Source organism: Bison bison, unplaced genomic scaffold (assembly GCF_000754665.1).
Source record: "Bison bison bison isolate TAMUID 2011002044 unplaced genomic scaffold, Bison_UMD1.0 scf7180017864158, whole genome shotgun sequence".
Taxonomy (NCBI): Eukaryota; Metazoa; Chordata; class Mammalia; order Artiodactyla; family Bovidae; genus Bison; species Bison bison.
The window spans coordinates 823,480-831,053 of NW_011494730.1; the positions used below are offsets into that span (position 1 = coordinate 823,480).

The window sequence follows — 7,574 nt, forward strand, 5'->3', positions numbered from 1 at the left end:
AAATCACGGCAGATGGTGACTGCAGCCATGAAATGAAAAGACGCTTACTCCTTGGAAGAAAAGTTATGACCAACCTAGATAGCATATTGAAAAGCAGAGACATTACTTTGCCAACAAAGGTCCGTCTAGGCAAGGCTATGGTTTTTCCAGTGGTCACGTATGGATATGAGACTTGGACTCTGAAGAAAGCTGAGCGATGAAGAATAGATGCTTTTGAACTGTGGTGTTGGAGAAGACTCTTGAGAGTCCCTTGGACTGCAAGGAGATCCAACCAGTCCATTCTGAAGGAGATCAGCCCTGGGATTTCTTTGGAAGGAATGATGCTGAAGCTGAAACTCCAGTACTTTGGCCACCTCATGCGAAGAGCTGACTCGGAAAAGACGCTGATGCTGGGAGGGATTGGGGGCAGGAGGAGAAGGGGATGACAAAGGATGAGATGGCTGGATGGCATCACTGACTCGATGGACGTGAGTTTGAGTGAACTCTGGGAGTTGGCAATGGACAGGGAGGACTGGCGTGCTGTGATTCATGGGGTCGCAAAGAGTCGGACACGACTCAGCGCCTGAACTGAACTGCATCTACCTCTCTTGTTCTACCTAGAATTCCACTGTATAAACATACTAAAATGTAAGCAGTTCCCTGGTGTTGTACATTTAGGTTGCTTTTAATTTTTCACTTAAATAACACTGCAATGATTATCCTCATCTTTAAGGATGTGTCCAATTATTTCCTTAAGATATATTCCTAAAAGTACAGATACATTCTGCTGTTCTCCTGAAAGGCTACAGCAACTTACATTGCTACCAGCAGTACTTGTCCCAACAATAATTATCATATTGTTTATCAAGACAGAAATCTGAGGGGAAAAAATGGTATCTCCTTGTTGATTTATTTAATCTGTACCTCTTATTTTCATGTGATTTATTTTGTCAAAATAATGTAATTTTCAAAATGGTTAGCCAATTGTTCCAGAAATTTTTATTGAATAATTGAGTCATCCTTCCTGCACCATCCTGAAACACTAACTTCATCATACATTCAGCACTTACCACAGGCTATCAGCTGAGGGCTCTGGGTGGTTCTCACTACTCTTTCAAGTTTAAGTTTTTTCCAAACAGCTAACAAGAAATCCATCTTCTATATATAATAAAGTTAACTTATTGAACCCTACTATTTGCTCTGGCACTGGGCTAACCATCTAGCCATCACAATAATCCTTGTTGGAGGTAAATAAGAGATTTCCATTTTCATTTGAAACTGAACAGATAATGAAGGGTTAAGCACCCTGCCCCAGTCCCAGTTTAATAAATAAAAATGAAAAAAAAAAATGAAGTCACTCAGTCGTGTCCAACTATTTGCGACCCCATGGACTGTAGCCTACCAGACACCTCCGTCCATGGGATTTTCCAGGCAAGATACTGGAGGAGTGGGTTGTCATTTCCTTCTCCACAAAAGAAACTTAAGAATCAAGGACTTCCATTTATCATACATTCATCTGATAAAACCAAGGCGCTAGGTACCAGAGATCACCTACCTCTATGAGCATGCCCTATTAAATGAACATTGCAGCCGAAAATATTCTGCTATAAGTGGAATAGAAAATATTCCTTACCAAACTACTTTCATCCTGTATGTATCCTTCAATACTAAACAGCCTCCACAGCAAAAAAGAAAATAAGCCAACAATCAAATACATTTTCTTCCTCATTCTCTGCTGCCATTTCACATGACACTACATTAAGTCCACTAGAATCCCCTCGCTGGTTGAATAATGAAACAATCCATGCTTGCTAAAGGTAAAAGGTCAAATGTGACAAATAAGCCCAAATGTGACAAGTAAGACAAAAAAGGTCACATTGACAAATGAGGCCGATACAGAAATGAAGAGAAGAGGTAAGCTAAGCTCTACATTGTGAACAAAGACAAAGCATTCACCATCAACCAAAGAATCAACATATCACCTTCCAATTTCCCAGGAAAACGAGAGGAATATCACAAACAATACACTTGCAATTTAAGTCCATCTGAAGTAAGGCTTTAAGCATAAGCTTTCATAATAAACCAAAGACGTTTATCTCTACTTCCTCCACATCCCTTATGTTTACCTTAACTATTCAGAAATATATGGAAACTAACCACTAGCCTAAATAAATGGCACTGAAGTAAACTTTCTCTTTCTACATTACACATTTCTGCAATGTCAATTTTTATCAACAAGAACCTATCTGTAAGCAGGGAAACAAAACTGAAGACGACTACCTGCCCCACCAAGGGTTTGCAGGCTGCACCTTGCTTAACTAAACCCTGGAATAGGGCTAAGAGAGCTTCAGGGAACTCGATGGATTTTATCTTTGTAACAGAGAACTGGCAAGCAGAACCCCAAAGTACAAAATATCAACTCAGCACCTCTAAAATGGGGGTGGGCTATTCAGAGCATGCTCAGCTCAGCCTCTTTCTCTCGTAACGCCTGAGGTACCTCCTGTCCAATCTATACTTGGCTAACTTTACCAAAAATTCAAGGAAAAAAATCATTATCACAACCTACTGATAGTTAATTCAGTTTTACAGAACAGCCTTTATACGATGAGTTTTGAATACAAATTTTTATAAATCACCTTTACAACTCATGTACAATACATGTACACATTTTAAGGGTACAGTTCAGTGAGTTTTGACAAAATATACCACCACAAAATAAACACCACCCCAACTCAATGAAAGAATACTTTCATCATTCCATGAAGTACCCTTTTGCCCCTTTGCAATCTCCTCACCTATCACCATACACAGTAACATAATCTGAGTAAGCTAGAACTTGATAGTGGGAGCACTTCCAGAGACTCCCAGTCAGCCATCTATTTATTCCCATTTTAACTCATCCTCTTTCTCAATATTTACTAAGCCTCTTCTATTTAACAGAGAATGTCTTGGCGTGGGGATTCAGCAGTGAATCAAACAAATCCCTGCTTCACTACCTAAAGAGGTAAAGATACAGTAGATGAAAAATAAATAATATAATGTTCAATAGTAATGATGAAGGTTGGATAGTGTTTGATGAGCGGAGTACTATTATTGACAGGGTCATCAAAGAAAGCCTCTATCAGAACCTTTTCCAATGGGAAACATGCATGCAAAGAGACATCAAAACTGCCAAAAAGGGACTTCCTTAGTGGTCCCGTAGTTAAGACTCTGCACTTCCACTGCAGGAGGTGTGGGTTCGATCCCTGTCAGGGAACTAAGATCCCATATCCTGCATGCTATGCAGCCACACTTTATCACATCTGAAACAATAATTTTTTCTATTAAAAAATTTGTCCATTCTTGTCTTTTACTGAACAACCCCATTCTGGCACCTGACCAACTTCCTGAGTCTTCATTTAAAGTTTTTTTCTGATAGCCCATAGTCTGGGAGCCAAAGGTTTTAGTCAAGACTCTAGAACACATCCTTCAGATACAAGGGGACCATCTTCTGGGAAGCCCTAATATAATGCAGAGTCCTGCAGTGAAGAAATCTCTAGGGTAGCTTCACAATGCACTCTATGACTTCCTCTATCAATCATTTATGTATTCTGCCCTTTTTATTAAAATAGAGAAAAAGAAAACTGAGTTATTAACCTCTCCAAAAAACACAGATTACTGAAAGCCAAGTGATAGACTTCATAAATGCACATATTAAACACACACACACACACTTTTGCCTCAAAACAGGAGCCAAAAGTTTTCTAATTAGACATTCAGCAACTTCTCTTCACTTGGCTCTCTGTCTTCTGCAACAAGCCAAGCTGTGCAGTTACTGCATTCCAGATGCTAAAAAGCCAATCAGGCAGAACAAAAATGAGGACACTGCACATGTGCCAGCTAAAAAGGCATGGGCAGGGGGCAGATCAACATCTTTTCTAAAAACTCTTGGGTTTCTTCAGTTTGTAAACAAAACAATTTCATATTTTGGGCCCTCCCTTCCCACAGCACTGTTCCTTCTTCCTCTTCTAAAGTTACCTAAAATTTCCTTTTTTTTTTTAAGAAGGAACAAGAAACAAAGCACCAAGACAAAAAAAAAATTTTAATGGTGCCTCAACTATAAAAGATGACTGCTGCAAACAGAAACATGGTCCGTGGCTGCCACATCAGATTTTTCAAAGCAGCCTGAATCTACATTTTTTTCATGAAATCTCCCTGCTTTTTAATGTTGACAACAAATTCAAATTTACAACACTGTATGAGCCAAACAAAACACATCTGCTGACTGGATTTAGTCCATGAGCCTTTAGTTTTAAATCTCTGCCATAAAAAGAAAAATACATGGTTCTTTCAGTGGTAGAGCTCTAACTTTACACCCTGTTTCCAATAACACACTATCATCTGAAAAATACACTACAAAATATATGAATATACATCTGAAACCCGTTAGAAGGAAACCAAGAAGAAAACGATCTCACTCTTCACACACTAAGGTGCTCCATTTCTACCAATAAAATAGGAACTGCAAACAAAACTCCATAGAAAAGGGGACTTCCCTGGCAGTCCAGTAAGTGTACTCCCAACGTAGGGAGCATGGGTTCAATCTCTGGTTAGGGAATTAAGATCCCACATGCTGCACAGCAGGGCTTTGCCTGTGGCTCAGTGTTAAGAATTCACCTGCAATGCAGGAGACACAGGAGGCGTGGGTTCAATCCCTGGGTTTGGAAGATCCCCTGGAGGAGGGCATGGCAACCTGCTCCAGTTTTCCTCCCTGGAGAATCCCATGGACAGAGCCTGGCAGGCTACAGTCCATAGCGTCACAAAGAGCTGGACACGACTGAAGCAACTTAGCACACATGCACCCATGCTACACAATGCAACCAACCAAAGACAAACAAGACTGGGGGGAGGGGGGGAACCAACAGAAGAAAATAGTAGGAATCAATATGGATTTCTGTGAAACTGAGCTCATTAAGTTCAGCTTCCTCAGTATGTTCACCAGCCCATTAACTCCTACACAAAAAGAAACTAAAAGCTGATTTTTCTACAGCAAGGCATTTAACTCTGATTTGAAACAAACAACAACAAAAAAAGAGTTCCTGGAGAAAGTCAATCTTTTAGACAGGCACCCATGACTCTTAACTTTCTTGGTAGGCTGTGAGCAATTACTTTTTTATGGGTTATAAACCTGCATTACAGACTCTAGTGAATTGGTTCTTAAACTCAGACTCTAATGAATGATGGAAGGTAATGACCCCTTGAGAAAATGCACTCCCTCACAAAAATTTTCAAGTCCAAGGACCACTGACTAAGAATGTCTTTCTCTAGAGAATATTAAAAGAACATAATGAATCCCTTTGCTTCTTCCCACCAACGCACTTTCTCTTTCCACTCCCCCTCTCAACTTCAGTCAACTATCACCTCCAGGCAAAATCAATACAATAACCTCTTAACTGATGGTCCCCATAATCCAGTTTCCACATCCCTGGCAAGACTGATTTTCAAATGTAAATCAGAAGGCTTCCACGGCTTCCCTAAACAATCTTAAGCTCTCCAGCTCTTCTTTAACCACTCTCCTCACTGAAAAGAGCCACAATTGGCCTCTTTTCAGTTCCGAAAGCACACTAAACTCTTCCCATCTTCTAGTTTTGGCACTTACTGTTCTACCTGGAATGCCTGCCTTGATATCCCTACTCTTTCCAAAAAGAATTTCTCTGACCACCCTTAGGTCTCTCTTTTTTTTAGTGTCTACCGATTTCCCTGCATGGTACTTCCACATCACTTTTCTCAATTTGTAACTTATCTGCTCACCTGTTGTGATTTCCCCCACTACCTTGTAGGTTCCCAAAATGCAAGACCCCTTCTGCCTCACATCCCCTTGTACTCCCAGAGCCTAGCAGAAGGGCCGGTGGATGGCAGGTTCTCAAGCACTATTTATCGTATCAAACAAATACTGAATCAGTCTTAGATGTTTACAGAATGAGGGTGTGAAGCAATCCACCAAAATCTAATCTTTGAGAGCACAGTATATTTTTAAATTTATTTTTAATTGGAAAATAATTACAACATTGTATCGGTTTCTGCCACACATCTACATGAATCAGCCATAGGTATGTGTATTTCCCCTTCCTTTTGAACCTCCCTCCCACCAGAAAGAACAAGATTAACCACACTCCTTCAATCTAGGTTGTCACTTGGCCCAAGAGAAACAGGGTAACACCTCAAGATTCTTAGTGGTTAAGTTTAACTATTCTACAAAAATTAATCAATCTTAGGTCTTATGCTCTCAGTCAGCTTCATCCCACCTCACCTCGGTGCTAATCTCAGAAATACTCCAAGCTTCCTCCCTTCAATTTCTCAATTACATACAATACAGGACGCTCTGTAATCCATAATTTCACTGGCTATGCCAAATTCAAAAAGTATCTGGACTACCTATGCTAGTAAAGAAATATGCTAGAAAACTACTACTGCTGCTGCTAACACGACTATTACCACCACCGCAGCTAAAACTGGACTGTACATAGTATGCAGACTAAAAACATCAGTCTGCAAAACCAGAGATCTTTCACTGGTACTAGGAGATTTAAAAAACAAAAAGATGGAACTGTACTGAATATAAAGTCTTTTAGTTAAAACAGTTCCTTACAGAACCTTCACCTCTTCTACAAAATACAGTCAAGCCTAAATGGCTGCAGGGGAGGGAAAAAAAAATGTTTTTTTATATTGCTAAACTGCGTACCACTGCTTCACAAACTTTTCAGCAGAGAACAAACTAAGCCCAATTTGTTCCACAGGTTGTTCACGGTAGCAGCCACCTCTGGCTCTTTAGCAGGCTTCTACATAATGATACAGGCTGTCTAGATAACAGGACAGGCTACAACAGACGGTATAGGCACTAATGAGAAAAGGGAGCGCCACCTGAAAGCGAAAAACAAAATGACAGTGATACATGTCCCGCCACTCTGGGCCTACACGTATAAATCCTAAGAGATGATGATAATAGTACTTAATACTCAGTAGGTAACAAGCTAAGCGGTTTTCAATTTACCTCATTTCATCTTCACAGTAACCCTATAAAGTGATCATTGTTACTCTTTGCTATTTTGCAGATGAAGGAAACTGAGGCACCTGAAAGAGAAGCCCCTCGACCAGAAAGCAAAAGCTAGCAGAGCCAAAACTTGAACCCAGGCAGCTGGCTCCAGGTTCCTTCTGTTATGCGGCCACCGAAAGCCCCATCGTCTGTCTCAGGCCAGGCTCCACCACACTCTGCGGCTTTTCCTTCAGTCCAATTAACAACCTCCCGGTAAACACTCAACTAACACGGATGGCTTCCAACTTCTGGGCACGAGTGCTACTCGCCAGTTTCTGCTGCGATACTTCACCCCATGAAAGTTGCTTGGGAGCTAAGGGAGGCGAAGGAAATTACCTTATTTAAGCGGAACACACGCCAATTACCACAGGAACGCAGGTCGACCTCACCTCCAGCCCAAGAGAAATGAAAGTGGACGCATAAATGTTCCCGTGACTGATAATCTGGACTCTGCCTCCTCCGGCCACCAGGCCGAAAAGAACTGAAGAGGTAACAACACTGAGTACCAGCCACATGCGCCCTA

General features: G+C 40.9%; 1 protein-coding gene across 3 annotated transcripts in view; it reads right to left on the reverse strand.

Moving 5' to 3' along the window:
* Nucleotides 1-7,574, reverse strand: part of THRAP3 (thyroid hormone receptor associated protein 3) — a 73,195-nt gene that overhangs the window by 65,061 nt on the left and 560 nt on the right. Inside the window, exon 1 of one of the 3 annotated variants that reach the window (XM_010841166.1) lies at nt 7,388-7,568. The exons of the other annotated variants lie outside the window; for them this stretch is intronic. The gene's annotated coding sequence lies outside the window, so the exon portion shown is untranslated. Of the gene's footprint in view, nt 1-7,387; nt 7,569-7,574 lie in introns of those variants that run through there. 3 annotated transcript variants of the gene reach the window in all.